A 16,263-nucleotide genomic window follows, 5' to 3' on the forward strand; every position below is an offset into this window, starting at 1 on the left:
TCACAAATTGTTTAGTGTATAGTGTGTACTCAGTTGCATCTGACTCTTTGTGACCCCATGAACTATATAGCCTGCCAGGTTCCCCTGTTCATGGGATTTTACAGGCCAGAATACTGGAATGGGTTGCCATTTCCTTCTTCAGGGAACCTTCCCAGCCCAGGGCTCGAACCTGCGTCTCCTGCATCTCCTGCATTGACAGGCAGGTTCTTTATCACTGAGCCACCTGGGAAGTCCCAACAGTGTATACACCTCACCACTGGAGCGGAGAGCGGCCGAGAGGAGATACCCTACGTCCAAGGAAAGAGAAATCCCAGTAAGACGGTAGGTGCAGAGAGAGGGCATCAGAGGGCAGACAGACTGAAAGCACAGTCACAGAAGGCTAACCAATCTGATCACAGGACCACAGCCTCATCTAACTCAATGAAACTAAGCCATGCCGTGTGGGGCCACCTAAGACAGATGGGTCATGGTGGAGAGGTCTGACAAAATGTGATCCATGGGAGAAGGGAATGGCAAACCACTCTAGTATTCTTGCCTTGAGAACCCCATGAACAGTATGAAAAGGCAAAAAGATAGGACACTGAAAGATGAACTCCCCAGGTCAGTAGGTGCCCAGTATGCTACTGGAGGTCAGTGGAGAAATAACTCCAGAAAGAATGAAGGGATGGCGCCAAAGCAAAAAGAACACCCAGTTATGGATATGACTGGTAATAGAAGCAAGGTCTGATGCTGTAAAGAGCAATATTGCATAGGAACCTGGAAAGTTAGGTTCATGAATCAAGGCAAATTGGAAGTGGTCAAATAGGAGGTGGCAAGAATGAACTTTGACATTTTAGGAATCAGAGAACTAAGATGGATTGGCATGGGTGAATTTAACTAATATGACCATTATATCTACTACTGTGGGCAAGAATTCCTTAGAAGAAATGGAGTAGCCACCATAGTCAACAAAAGAATCCGAAATGGAGTACTTGGATGCAATCTCGAAAACGACAGAATGATCTTTGTTCGTTTCCAAGGCAAACCATTCAGTATCAGAGTAATCCAAATCTATGCTCCAACCAGTAATGCTGAAGAAGCTGAAGTTGAACGGTTCTATGAAGACCTACAAGACCTTCTAGAACTAACACCAAAAAAAGATGTCCTTTTCATTATGGGGGACTGGAATGCAAAAGTAGGAAGTCAAGAAACACCTGGAGTAACAGGCATATTTGGCCTTGGAGTACAGAATGAAGCAGGGCAAATGCTAATAGAGTTTTGCCAAGAGAATGCACTGGTCATAGCAAACACCATCTTCCAACAACTCAACAGAAGACTCTACACATGGACATCACCAGATGGTCAACAACAAAATCAGATTGATTATATTCTTTGCAGCCAAAGATGGAGAAGCTCTATACAGGTAGCAAAAATAAGACTGGGAGCTGACTGTGGCTCAGATCATGAAATCCTTATTGCCAAATTCAGACTTAAATTGAAGAAAGTAGGGAAAATCACTAGACTATTCAGGTATGACCTAAATCATTTCCTTTATACAGTGGAAGTTAGAGAGATTTAAGGTACTAGATCTGATGGACAGAGTGCCTGAAGAACTATGGAAAGAGGTTCATGACATTGTATAGGAGACAGGGATCAAGACCATCCCCAAGAAAAAGAAATGCAAAAAAGCAAAATGGCTGTCTGAGGAGGCCTTACAAATAGCTGTGAAAATAAGAGAAGTGAAAAACAAAGGAGGAAAGGAAAGATATACCCATTTGAATGCAAAGTTCCAAAGAATAGCAAGGAGAGATAAGAAAGCCTTCCTCAGTGATCAATGCAAAGAAATAGAGGAAAACAACAGAATGGGAAAGACTAGAGATCTCTTCAAGAAAATTAGAGATACCAACGGTACACTTCATGCAACGATGGGCTCCATAAAGGACAGAAATGGTATGGACCTAACAGAAGCAGAAGATATTAAGAAGAGGTGGCAAGAATACACAAAAGAACTATACAACAAAGATCTTCATAACCCAGATAATCACAATGCTGTGATCACTCACCTAGAGCCTGACATCCTGGAATGTGAAGTCAAGTGGGCCTTAGGAAGTATCACTATGAACAAAGCTAGTGGAGGTGATAGAGTGCCGGTTGAGCTATTTCAAATCCTCAAAGATGATGCTGTGAAAATGCTGCACTCAATATGCCAGCAAATTTGGAAAACTCAGCAGTGGCCACAGGACTGGAAAAGGTCCGTTTTTAATCCAATCCCAAAGAAATGCAATACCAAAGAATGCTTAAACTACTGCACAATTGCACTCATCTCACATGCTAGTAAAGTAATGCTCAAAATTCTCCAAGCCAGGCTTCAACAATACATGAACCGTGAACTTCCAGGTGTTCAAGCTGGTTTTAGAAAAGGCAGACGAACCAGAGATCAAACTGCCAACATCCGCTGGATCATTGAGAAGCAAGAGAGTTCCAGAAAAACATCTATTTCTGCTTTATTGACTGTGCAAAGCCTTTGACTGTGTGGATCACAACAAACTGAGGAAAATTCTGAAAGAATTTCAGATCTGCCTCTTGAAAAATGTGTATGCAGGTCAGGAAACAACAGTTAGAACTGGACATGGAACAACAGACTGGTTCCAAATAGGAAAAGGAGTACATCAAGGCTGTATATTGTCACCTTGCTTATTTAACTTATATGCAGAGTACATCATATGAAATGCTGGGCTGGATGAATCACAAGCTGGAATCAAGGTTGCCGGGAGAAATATCAATAACCTCAGATATGCAGATGACACCACTTTTATGGCAGAAAGTGAAGAAGAACTAAAGAGCCTTTTGATGAAAGTGAAAGAAGAGAGTGGAAAAGTTGGCTTAAAGCTCAACATTCAGAAAACTAAACTCATGGCATCTGGTCCCATCACTTCATGACAAATAGATGGGAAAACAGTGGAAACAGTGGCTGACTTTATTTTTGGGGGCTCCAAAATCACTGCAGATGGTGACTGTAGTCATTTAAAAGACACTTACACCTTGGAAGGAAAGTTATGACCAACCTAGACATCATGTTAAAAAGCAGAGACATTACTTTGCCAACAAAGGTCGATCTAGTCAAGGCTATGGTGTTTCCAATGTCATGTATGGATGTGAGAGTTGGACTATAAAGAAAACTGAGTGCTGAAGTATGATCCTTTTGAACTGTGGTGTTGGAGAAGACTCTTGAGAGACTCTTGGACTGCAAGGAGATCCAACCAGTCCATCCTAAAGGAAATCAGTCCTGAGTGTTCATTGGAAGGACTGATGCTGAAGCTGAAACTCCAATACTTTGGCCACCTGATGTGAAGAGCTGACTCTTGAAAAGACCGTGATGCTGGGAAAGATTGAAGGTGGGAGAAGGGGACGACAGAGGATGAGATGGTTGGATGGCATCACCAACTCGATGGACATGAATTGGGGTGAACTCTTGGAGTTGGTGATGGACAGGGAGGACTGGCATGCTGTGGTCAATGGGGTCGCGAAGAGTTGGACACGACTGAGTGACTGAACTGAACAAACTGGAGAATAAAAACCATAGGGTCATCTCAATAGACGTAGTAAAAGCTTTTGACAAAATTCAACATGATTTATGATAAAAGCTGGGAATAGGGAAGTTTCTTCAACTTAATAAAGGCCATATATAACAAGCCCACAGGCTTCCGTAGTAGCTCAGTTGGTAAAGAATCTGCCTGCAGTGCAGGACACCCGGATTTGATCAGAGGAGTCAGAGTCCCCAGCTTCAAACTATACTACAAGGGTACAGTAATCAAAATGGCATTACACTGGCAAAAAATCCAGAAATATAGATCAATGGAACAGGATAGAAAGTAATAAAGTCATGTGCCTATGGACAACTAAACTATGACAAAGGAGGCAAGAATGTACAGTAGAGAAAAGACAGTTTCTTTACTATGTGTTTCTGGGAAAACTGGACATCTGCATGTAAAAAAATGAAACTAGAGCCCTCTAACATCATACACAAAAATAAAGTCAAAATAGATCAAAGACTTAAGTGTAATATCGGACATACAAAACTCTTAAAGAAAAACAGAGAAACAACACACTTTGACATTAATCACAGCAGTATCTTTTTGATCCACCTCCCAGAGTAATGAAAATGAAAACAAAAATAAACAAATGGGACCTAATTAAACTTAAAAACTTCTGCACAGAAAAGGAAGTCATGAACAAAATGAAAAGACAACCCACAGAACGGGAGAAACTATTTGCAAACAAAGCAACCAACAAGGGATTAATCTTCAAAATATACAAACAGGTCATGCAGCTCTATGTTAAAAGAAAAATGGGCAGAAGGTATAAATAGATATCCCTCCAGAGAAGATATACAGATGGCCAAAAAGCACACGAAAAGATGCCAAACCTCACTAATTGTTGGAGAAATGCAAATCAGAACTACAATGAGGTATCACTTCGTACCAGTCTGAATGGCCATTATCACAGTCTACAAGCAATAAATAAAGGCTGCATTGTTGGTGAGAAGGTAAATCGGTGTAATCACTGTGGAGAACGGTGTGGAGCTTCCTTAAAAAATTAAAAATAAAACTCCCATATGATCCAGCAATCCCACTTATGGGCATATATCTGGAGAAACCATCATCTGAAAGGATACATGCACCCTCGTGTTTGTTGCAGCCCTGTTTCAGCACTGTTTACCTTGGCTGAGACAGGGAAGCAGCCTAAATGTCCATCAGCTGAGGAACAGATACAGAAGATGTGGTACAGAGATATACAGTGGGATGTACTTAGCCATAGAAATGAAATAATGCTATTTGCAGCAACATGGATAGACCTACTCGAGATTACCATAGTAAGTAAAATAAGTCAAAGAGTGATACCATATGATATTGCTTACATGTGAAATCTAAAAAAATGGTATAAGTGAACTCATTTAAAAAGCAGAAATAGAGTCACAGATGTAAAATATAAGCTTATGGTTTGTTGCTGTTGTTCAGTCACTGAGTTGTGTCTGACTCTGCCACCTGATGGACTGCAGTGTGCCTGACTTTCCTGTCCTTCACTATCTCCCAGAGTTTGCTCAACTCATGTCCATTGAGGCAGTGATATCATCCAACAGTCTCACCCTCTGCTGTCTCCTTCTCCTGCTCTCAATTTTCCCCAGCATCAGGGTCTTTTCCAGTGAATTGGCTCTTCACATCAGGTGGCCCTTTGGAGCTTCAGCTTCAGGATCAGTCCTTCCAGTGAATATTCAGGGTTGATTTCCTTTAGGATTTTTTTTTTCTGGACAAAGGTTTCTTTTTATTCATAACATAGGCAAAGTTATTTAAGTCAATACATTTTAAAAGATTTTCACACGTCCTGATTCTTTCCACTGCCAGTCACCGTAGTTCCTCCAAAGTTGTCATCTTCAAGGCAGCCCTTTCAAAAAGTTCTGTTCAATCTACAGCTGTGATATTTGCCACAGTTGTTTTAGTTGGGCCTCTTTGATCTTCAGTGGAGTGCACTTCAAAGTTTGCCACCTGTAATCTTTAAGATTCAATTTCCTCAAGCAGTTTACTATAGGATCCTATTTAGGGTCAGGAGATGGGATCTGTCTAGTTCTCTAAAAACTTATCAAGTTCAAATCATATTAATTCCTAAGTTATCACACCCTAAAACTTGAGAGATCATTGGGATATGCCAATACCTTTGGGAAATCCAGACACTGTATTCCGAAGATAAAAGCCTAAAAAAGAGGCCCACATTTGTTTGTTTTATGTCAACATTAAAACTGAATACTAGGATCAGTACAGCTGGTAATTTGAAAGCTTATTTTTAACTTTATAGCCTGGAAGCAATCTTTATGCTTATCAATACACACCCATTTTATGGATCATGTTCCTGCTTCTCTGTATCAAAACTCATACTGAACAATGAGTTTTGGGTTGCAAAAGAGGGTTTACTTTCGCACTTGTCTGTAAGTCTTTGTCCACAAATTAAACAAAAACAAACACAAGTGCTTCCTTTAGGATTGACTGGTTTGATGTCCTTGCAGTCCAAGGGACTCTCAAGAGTCTTCTCCAGACCCGCAGTTTGAAAGCATCAATTTTTTGGCACTCAGGCTTCTTTATGGTCCAACTCTCACATCTGTACGTGACTACCAGAAAAACCATAGCTTTGACTATATGAACCTTTATCAGCTAAGTGATGTCTTTATTTTATAATGCACTGTCTAGGCTGGTGTGCAGCAGTTCTTGGGGTTGCAAAGAGTCAGACACAACTGGGCAACTGAACAACAACAACAACAGCAAGAACAACTAGGTTTGTCATAACGTTTTTTCCCAAGGAGCAAGCGTCTTTTAATATCATGGCTGCAGTCATCGTCACCAGTAATTTTGGAGCCCAAGAAAATAGAATCTATCACTGTGTCCACTTTTTCTCCATCTGTTTGCCATGAAGTGATGGGACTGGATGCCGTGATCTTGGTTTTTTGAATGTCAAGTTTTAAGCCAGCTTTTTCGCTCTCCTATTTCACCCTCATCAAGACTCTTCAGTTCCTCTTCACTTTCTGCCATTAAAGTGGTATCATTTGCATATTTGAGGTTGTTGATATTTCTCCTGGCAGTTTTGATTCCAGCTTGTGATTCATCCTACCTGGCATTTTGTGTGATGTACTCTGCATATAAGTTAAATAAGCAGAGTGATAATATACAGCCTTGATGGACTCCTTTCCCAATTTTGAACAAGTCTGTTGTTCCATGTCCAGTTCTAACTGGTGCTTCTTGTCCTGCATACAGGCTTCTTAGGAGACTGGTAAGGTGAAGTTAAGAACACGCAAAGAGAGAACAAGGAAGGTGTTCTCAAAATCGGCACTTCTCACTGTTCGTCATATATTGATTCTCTGAGCCACCTCCAGAGATACTTACATAACTGGGGTGGCAGGGAGCACCAGCAGTGGGCGTTTTAGAAGCTCTCCAGGTGATTCTGATGTGCAGCCTGGCTGAGACCCATGCTGGTTTACAGGATGGGTGCTATTAAAATACATTTTACACTATCTCTTCAGTTGACAAATTGAGTTCCAGAGACATAGAAAAGTTGGTGTGTAAGTGTTACTCTCGGAGAAGGCGATGGCACCCCACTCCAGTACTCTTGCCTGGAAAATCCCACGGATGGAGGAGCCTGGTAGGCTGCAGTCCATGGGGTCGAGAAGAGTCAGATACGACTGAGTGACTTCACTTTCACTTTTCACTTTTATGCATTGGAGAAGGCAATGGCAGCCCACTCCAGTGTTCTTGCCTGGAAAATCCCAGGGACGGGGGAACTTGGTGGGCTGCTATCTATGGGGTTGCACAGAGTTGGACGCGACTGAGGCGTCTTAGCAGCAGCAGTAAGTGTCATTCTGATACCTTCTTAGGTTTCTAGGACCATTTTCAGACCTTTATCCCAGGGGCATTCATGCTCTTAATGTTCCCACCCGACCTCATATTACATTAAAATATAGTCACCCCACATTCACTGTAATTGATACAGAATTATGTGAGTCCTGCTGTAGTTTGAATTGTTACTTTAAAAGATACTAGGGTCATTTGGGGGCCAGGTCTCAGACATTACCTTAGACCCTTGCAGTTTCTTGGCTTTGAGGGGTGACAGACCCAGAGCCCTTGGTGTATTTCGTCCCTAAGAGTTCAGATGAAGAACAGCGTGAATCTTGCCTACCTGCATGGCCTCCATGCGGCACAGTGACTCTGCGTCCTGAGTCTGAGTCTCTGCGCATGTCCCCAGCCCAGTTTCAGGTGTTGCGTGCATTCAAAGCCCCAAGCTATCCGGCTTAGCTGCTGGCAGTGTGGATGAATATAACTTTGCCAGCTCACTTGAGTTCCTTGCCGCAAAGCTGGCCCAGCAGCTACTCACAAAGCATGTCTGGGCGGGGACAGTAACTGTTTTTCATCAACTGCCAGTCAGTGATGACTCCGGTCAGAGCTTCCACCATAACCGCTGTGAAGCGCATCTCCCAGCAGCTGGCCCTGGTCGGTCATCGAGGGCAGACTGCTGGTCAAGAAAGCCCCATTGGAGGGTACCTTCTGCACAAGCCTGTGCCCGAACATCAGTTAAATCTACTTTGAACCATGCAAATGTGCTGGAGAGCAATTTCCTCAAGAAGAATCTGCAAAGAATAACAAGTATATGAAAAGATACTCAAAATCATGAGTAAGCAGAGAAAAAAGTAAATTAAAATAATACAAGAGCCCTTTGTACCAGAGATTCCCAATCCTGACTACTTTAGAATCACTTGGAAAGATTTAAAACAAAAACAGACACATCACCCAGGTCCTCCCCTAAGAGATTTGGATCCACATGCTCTGGGTGGGGCTTGGACATTTTTGTTTTTTTTGTTTTTGTATTATTTCAAAGTTTCCTGAGGTGTTTCTTTGGAATTAAAGGGCTATTGCACTGGCAGTAAGTACAAAGCTGGGGAAGTGCTGGCAGGGGTGGCAGAGATTCTCGAGAGAATCTGGCACTGTTTGTTTGCACTAAGGGCATGCCTCATCTGAGACATCTCTGCCTCAGCAGTTCTGCTCCTAAGTGTATGTACACCAAAGAAAATTTTCCTCAGCTCCATCAAGGGACTTGTACAAGGTATTGATTGCAGCATTATTTGTAATGATGAAGCCAGAGAAAACCCGAGTATCCACCTGGGAGAGCGGATGTTTCAGTGGGGTGGTCGCACAAACAGCAGTTAAGTTGATGTGCCGAGTGCACTATCCTTGGGTCTTAAAAGCATAGTGAAAGTAGGGAGAATCTAAAACAACCATACTCATTTTGCCAGACCATTTGCTGTATAAGATGGAGGAGAGTGAGATGAAGGTGAGTAAAATGAGAGCCAGGAGAGGACCAGTGACGACGTGATATGAACTGATGAGTAAGACTGACCTGACCCTCTGCAGCTACGGGAGGAGAAAGAAGGAAAGAAGCTCGTGGGGACCGCATGGAGGAGCAAGGAGAGAAAGGGACTGAGACGGGAGCTCACAAGGAGACAGACCCTCGGGCAGTCTGTCTTGGGAGGTGCAGGTGTATGGAGACAAGAAGGCAGTGAGCATCCAAGTCAGAGCTCGTTTGTGCATGGTGAAAACTCTGACCCAGTTTGGAGGAGTAAATTGGCTTCCAGGAAACTCAGAGAAGCTGTGGCTTCTGGGGAAGTTCCCATGGGGGGGTGGTCTCTATGCACTGAGAGATGGGCTTGACTTGGCTAAAAGGTGCGTGTAGGAGAGGGGGGTCATGAGGAACAGATGAGAGATGGGACCACCAGGCTTTGAAAGCCAGACAGGGGGAGTCAGAACTCAGTTATCTATGTGAAATAGATAACTGAAAATAATGTGCTGTATAGCACAGGAAACTACTCAATACTCTGAATCGGAGAAGAATCTAAAAAGAAAGTGAGTATATGTATTGGGTCAGCCAAAAGTTTGTTCAGGTTTTTTGTAAGATGTTACGGAAAAACCCAAATAAACTTTTTGGACAATCCAATGTATGTGTGACTTGGCTGTATACCTGCATCTAACACAACATTGTAAATTAGTTATATCCCAGTACAATTTCAAAAAACAGCGTAAAAATATTATTCTAAAATATGAGGTAGCATACTGTGGTGACAAAAAGAATCGACTCTAAAACTAGACTGCTTAGGTATATATTTTGGCTTCACTGATTCCTAGTTGTGTGACCTCGACCACCTGTTGTAACCTCTGTGTGCCTCAAAAATGGTGCCTTGTTTGTAAAATCAGGAAAATGTCTGCTAGAATTATCCCAAGAATGAAATGAGCTAATGTTCATCAAGTGCATAGAACATTTGCATAGGATTCCTTAAGTATTATTTAGGTGTTTGTTAAATAAATACAAATAAATGACTCCCTTTTCCTAGGTTTGGGAGACAGATGCCTTTTCTTCCTACTTAAGGAATGGTACCGAAGGGCTTCCTTGATGGAAAGATGTCAGTCAGTAATCATCATGCAACAGGCATGGCTTTGTGGTTTGCATGTTGGATCCAGGGCCCAGAAGGCACTGACAACCAGAATATCCAAACCTGTGGGGATTCTTCTGTCCTGGATTTTCATCTCTCCACAGCTGCTTCCGTAATCCCTGGAACAAGCCTTTTTTGTGGGGCTTACCTGCATTTTAAGGCAAGTGCACTTACCTGGAGAAAGTGTGGAGACAGAAGGCATCTCTCACCAGTGGGGCCTGGACTGGGAGGCGCTGGATGGCCTGGCCCTTGGGTGGCGTGGACTTGGAGTCAGGCAGTACCTGCACAGGGGCTGACACCCAGCAAAGGGAAGGCCTGACCTGGGGTCATTCAGCACTGAGACTGGTGGGGAACACTTTCTCTCTAATTTTAACTGTATTAATTTTCACATGCCACTTAAATTGTTATTATCAAAAAGGAAAGAGAGGAAAAAATCCTCCATTATACTCTCTGGCCTTGTGGAGGTCAAGTGTTTATACATTCATCTTTGTTTAACTTCCTAGTTTCTTAGCTAAGAGATAATGGTGAGAAAAAAGCATTTCTGCATCAATCTTTGAGGAGCTCAAATGTTAGAAAGAGAGATGGGAAGACAGTCATAAATCTCTTATTTAAGAGTCACTTAGAGGTGAGACTGAGGGGCCGGAGCAAGCAGAGGTCATGTGGAGAGGCTGCATCTCAGGGGTGGCAGTCTACCTGGGTTTTGAAAGAAGGATAGTTTTCAAAATCTCAGTTACTCACCGGTTGTGTGACTTTGGACAAGTTACTTGCACTTCAGAAGCTGTTTTCTTGTGACTGAAAACGGGTCATTAAGTACTGCCTGCTAATAAATGTAGTCATGAGGATTAAATGGTAGAATGTTTATGAAGTGCTTAACACAGCCCTGACAGAGAATAAAGCTCAGTCAATGCTTACTGGATGCATGAATGAATGAATGGATTAGCATGCATTGGTACATAGTCCTGAAAGGTCATGGCAAAGCTGGTAATAAGACATCACTGCCTAATTGTTCTCTAGATGATTGATTCTTACCCAAAACCCTTAATTTAAAAATACAAATGATGATTTAAGGACATATGTAACTCTAGTCATTATGCTGTATGCCTTAAACTTATAGAGTGTTATATGTCAGTTATGTCTTAATAAAACTGGAAGAAAAAAGAAAAATACAAATTTTATTTTCTTTTAGATTTTTTCTATTTAAAAATTATTTTGTATTGAACTATAGTTGATTGACAATGTATTAGTTTCAGGTATACAGAAAAGTGATTGATTTATACATATATATGTGTATATCCATCCATATATATATATATATATTCTCTTTCAAATTCTTTTTTAATTTAGGTTATTACAGAATTTGAGTAGTGTTCCTTGTGCTATATAGTAGGTCTGTGTTGTAGTACACACTAATTATATGTAGGTAGTAGTGTGTACATGTTAATCCCAAACTCCTAATTTATCCCTCCCCCATCTGTTCCCATTGGTAACCATTAATTTGTCTGTGAGTCTGTTTCTGTCTTGTAAGTTCATTTGTACTGTTTTTTTAAGATCCCACATATAAGTGGTATCATGTATTGGTTTTTTCTCTGTTTGACTTACTTCACTTAATGTGATCATCTCTAGGTCCATCCATGTTGCTGCAAATAGCATGTTGCTGCAAATAGCATTATTCTTTTTCATGATTGAGTAATATTCCATTGTATATAAGTACCACATCTCCTTTATCGATTCTGCTGTCAATGTATATTTACAATGCTTCATTGTCTCGGCTATTGTAAACAGTGCTGCAATGAACATCGGAGTGCATGTATCTGTTCAGATTATGGTTTTCTCTGGATATATGCCCAGGAGTGGAATTGCTGGATTGTGTGGTAGCTCTATTTTTAGCTTTTTAAGTAACCTCTATACTATTCTCCATAGTGGTTGTACCAATTTACATTCCCACCAACAGTGTAGGAAGTTTCCCTTTTCTGCAGACCCTCTTCAGCATTTATTATTTGTAGACATTTTGGTAATGGCCTTTCTCACTGGTGTGAGGTGATATCTCATTGTAATTTTGATTTGCAAGGAGATGCAGATTTAAAAAAACGAGCAAAAGACTTGAATGGATGTTTCTCTGAAGAAGACATACAGATGGTCAAGTACACGAAAAGGTGCTCAGCATCCTAATTATCAAGGAAATAGAAATGAACCACAGTGAGATATCTCCTCGAACCTGTTAGAATGACTACTATCAAAAAGACAAGCAATAGCAAAGTGCTGGCAAGAATGTGGAGGAAAGGGAACCTTGATGCACTGTTGTAGGAATGTAAATTGGTACAGCCATTATTAAAAACAGTTCCTCAAAATAAAATTAGAAATAGAGCTACCACATGATCCAGCAGTTCCACTTCTAGGTATATGCCCAAAGGAAATGAAATCACTGTCTTGAAGAGATATTTGTACTTCTATATGCATTGCAGCCTTGCTCACTATAGCTCAGATATGGAAGCAAATTAAGTGCTCATCAATAAAGAAAATGATGTGTGTGTGTGTGTGTGTGTATGAAAAGTGGGAAAGTGAAAGTGTTAGTTGCTCAATTGTGTCCTACTCTTGCTACTCCATGAACTGTAGCCTGCCAGTCTCCTGTCTGTGGAATTCTCCAGGCAAGAATACTGGAGTGGGTTGCCATTCCCTTCTCCAGAGGATCTTCCTGACCCAGGTATCGAACCTGGGTGTCCTGCATTGCAGGCAGATTCTTTACCAACTGAGCCACCAGGGAAATATATATATATATATATATATATATATATATATATATATATATAATATAAATATATGATGAAATATTATTTAGTGATAAAAAGAAGGAAATCCTGCCGTTTGTAACAGCATGGGCAGACCTTGAGGACATTGCACTAAGTAAAATAGAGACAAATACTGTCTTATTTCACTTATATGTAGAATCTAAAAATTACAGGCTCATAGAAACAGAAAATAGAATGATGGTTGTCAGGTCCTGAGGGTGGGAAAATGAGGAGAAGTTGCTCAAAGGGAAAAAAACATTCCATTATAAAGTGAATACACTTTTGGGATCTAATGTACAGCATGGTGATTATAGTTAGTATTGTATACTTGAAAAGTGGGATGAGAATAGACCTTTAAAATTCTCACCATAACAGCAGCAACAATGAAATGGATCTCCTTTCTGAAGTCCTGTTCTAGCAATCAGCTTATTTTCCAGGGGAAAATAAGGACTGGAAGCCTCATCTGCATCCCTTAGGACTGGAATCTCATCTATCTAGGTGCTACTGCACTGATACCTGTAGGCAAATCATGACATAGTTGGCAATGAATATTCAAGCTCAGGATCATTCTCCAATTGAATTGAACTTGTTGAAAAATCTTGATATTTTTCTTTGATTTCTCTCATGCTGATCATTTTCTTGAACCCCAGACAGAGATCCAATCTGCAAAACTTGTAAGTCTTACCTTCTGCCCAGGAATTTCTAAGCCTGTACTATAAACAGGGTCTAAATTCTAGCACCCTCTCCCTAGAAGGCAAGTCTGCTCCAAGCATTGATGACACTCCCTTTGTTCTGCTAGTAAACAACCGTGCTGCCTCCATATATCTGAGGCCTGTCGCAAGACTCTGGTTGTTTTTAATTTTTTTTTCTATTTATAAGGGATTAAGCTTATAAGTACTTGTTCCTCTCCTTCATCTCCCAGATTTTCTTAGCATCTAAAGTGACACAGTGAGTGTGATAAGTATTTAATAACTACTTCTTGGGTTGGATGAATGTAGAGCCACAGACCTATCTTGAACCTTATTAAATATCACTAAATGCTTTGGTATTTCATCATGAAAATGGGGTAATGATATTTAATTCAGGAAGGTATTAGGAGGATTAGATATGATCGGTGAGGTATGTCCTGGAAGAGGCATCCCTTCAGAAGAAATGTCAATAATATTAATAACAAGATGTGATTGCGTCAGAAACCACCGAGGTGTGGAGTAGCACTCATTCAATGTGCCTTAGTGACATTCTTCAGCAAGGGATGAAACTTTCGTTTGCTTATCTCTCATCTACTCTTGAACTGCCCTCCTGTAGTTTTCTATTTATGGAAGGAAAAATAACCTCTTAATTTATTTAAGCTTTTGTTTTTTGTTGGGAGGGGCAAGAGAGGTAGCTTCTTGAACAAATTGCAGATGGTTTTAATTTTTTCACTCTCCCACTTCGATCACTTTTTTCGCATAGTCGTTGTATGGCGGGAAGGGGAACCCCTTCCAGGGCCCGAGAGTGGTCTCTTGTCTAATGCTCAGAAATGAATTGTCCGAGGAGACACACGTACTGACAAAGCAAGAGGCTTTATTGGGAAGAGGAACCCAGGTGGAGAGCTGCAGGGTAAGGGAACCCAGGAGAACTGCTTTGTTGCCCTGCTTTTTTCTGATGATGGGGTCAGTTTCTGGGTTGTTTCTGGCCAATCATTCTGACTCACGGTTAATCCTTGTGGCACACGCAATCCTCAGCCAAGATGGATTCCAGTGAGAAGGATTCTGGGAGATGGTAGGACACGTGGTTTCTCCTTTTGACCTTTCCCAGATTCTTCCAGTTGCTGGTGGCTTGTTAGTTCCCTGTTCCTTACCAGGACCTTCTATTGTAAAATAACTCATGCAAGTGGTTACTGTGGTGCCTGACCAGGTTGGGTGGTTTCAATCAGCATTTTCCCTAATAACTGCATTGGTCTGATTTTGACTAATACCTAAAAACTTCTCTTACAACTTTTTTTTTTTTTTTTTTGCATTTGAATGATTTCCTGATCAAGTTTAAATTAATAGGAAATACAGATCTAACTAAAATATTTACTGAAGCATTTGAAATCTATTCTCTGTTATTATTTTAGTCACTCAACACAGCACAATGAACTATACCAATGTCCTGGTCTAAAAAAAAAATTGCTAAAGATGACAGAGTTGGATCTGTCAAATTAGTTGTCATCATACTGAAAGACCAAAGCAGAAATACAAAGGCATTTTGATTAGTATCTGATCATGGTGAAATTTCAGTCATGGAAGTATTTGACGTGAGTGACCTGATCAATAAATTAATTTTGTTGTAACCTTTGAGACTACAGTGTGGTTCATTTTATAACAGATGACGTTTTAATAGGCTCTGCATTCTTTGGGCTAAAAAATTACCAGTTGCTAGAGGACTGTCAACCACTCTCAATTAATATAGACTTCCAAAATTTTTTTTGGCTTAAAATGCTACAGATATTAGAGAGATTTTCTAGGAGATATTTGGCATACCAATGAGAGTTACCTGTATTGCATGTTGTGGTAATCCAGGTGTGTTCCACTTTAGCTGTTGGTCTGTGATGTGAAAAAAGCACAGAAAGTATTCTTTGGAAAAATAAAGTTCTAATTTTATGCTGAAACTAAGTTCATAATGATTCACTTTGGCTCGTGTAACAAACAGTTCATCAGCTAATGACAATCCAGGTGGAATTTTGATATTATTTTGTTGGTGACATACACTCTGGAATTTTACCTTTTCAGTCATTCTGGAGAACTTAAATATGTGTGTAGGTGTTAGTGGGGGCTTCCCAAGTGGCTCAAATGATAAAGAATCTGCCTGTAATATAGGAAACCTGAGTTTGATCCCTGGGTTGGGAAGATCCCTTCCAGGATGGGTGGCCACCCATTCCAGTATTCTTGCTGGGAAACCCCATGGACTGGTGGGCTACAGTCTGTGGTGTTGCAAAGAGTCAGATAAGACTGAACACACACGCATATATGTGTTAGTACCGCAGTGCCATGCTAGATTTTTTCTTAAGTTCAAGTAAACTGTGTATTCTAATCAAATTATTGTTTGTTCACTAGATATATTAAATCGATTCACTAAATGTATTAAATCTATTTTTAAATTCATTGACTTATCCAGTGGTCATGATTAGTACTAGTGAGTCTCCTAACTTGCATGGATTCCGTATTGCTAAGTGACCATATATTCTGGCTCATAGGGGATAGTACTGTCTTTGTGAAATTAAATTATTAACACTGCCTCCTTTTGCTTTCAGAAGTATTTTGGTTTGGAGTGATAAACTACATGATCACTCTACTTATGCTGTCATAGAAGCCATGGTTTCATTGCCTTAATTTCATCGTGGAGGGGTAAAGCATTGTCTTTCTCTCCTCCCTAGAATAAATCCCTTTCCTAGTTTTTTTCCCACACGTTTTACATTCTCTACATCCAGAGGCCGTTTTACTGTGTTTCTGTGGG

General features: G+C 40.7%; 1 protein-coding gene and 1 non-coding gene across 2 annotated transcripts in view; one reads left to right on the forward strand and one right to left on the reverse strand.

The window, feature by feature from the left end:
* C4H18orf54 (chromosome 4 C18orf54 homolog) overlaps window positions 1–16,263 on the forward strand; it is a 308,334-nt gene that overhangs the window by 128,158 nt on the left and 163,913 nt on the right. The gene's annotated exons all lie outside the window — the stretch shown is intronic.
* Window positions 5,877–6,003, reverse strand: LOC136168122 (small nucleolar RNA SNORA40). The gene has a single exon (XR_010663271.1). It is a non-coding gene; the product is annotated as a small nucleolar RNA SNORA40 (small nucleolar RNA).

Source organism: Muntiacus reevesi, chromosome 4 (genome assembly GCF_963930625.1).
Source record: "Muntiacus reevesi chromosome 4, mMunRee1.1, whole genome shotgun sequence".
Lineage (NCBI taxonomy): Eukaryota > Metazoa > Chordata > Mammalia > Artiodactyla > Cervidae > Muntiacus > Muntiacus reevesi.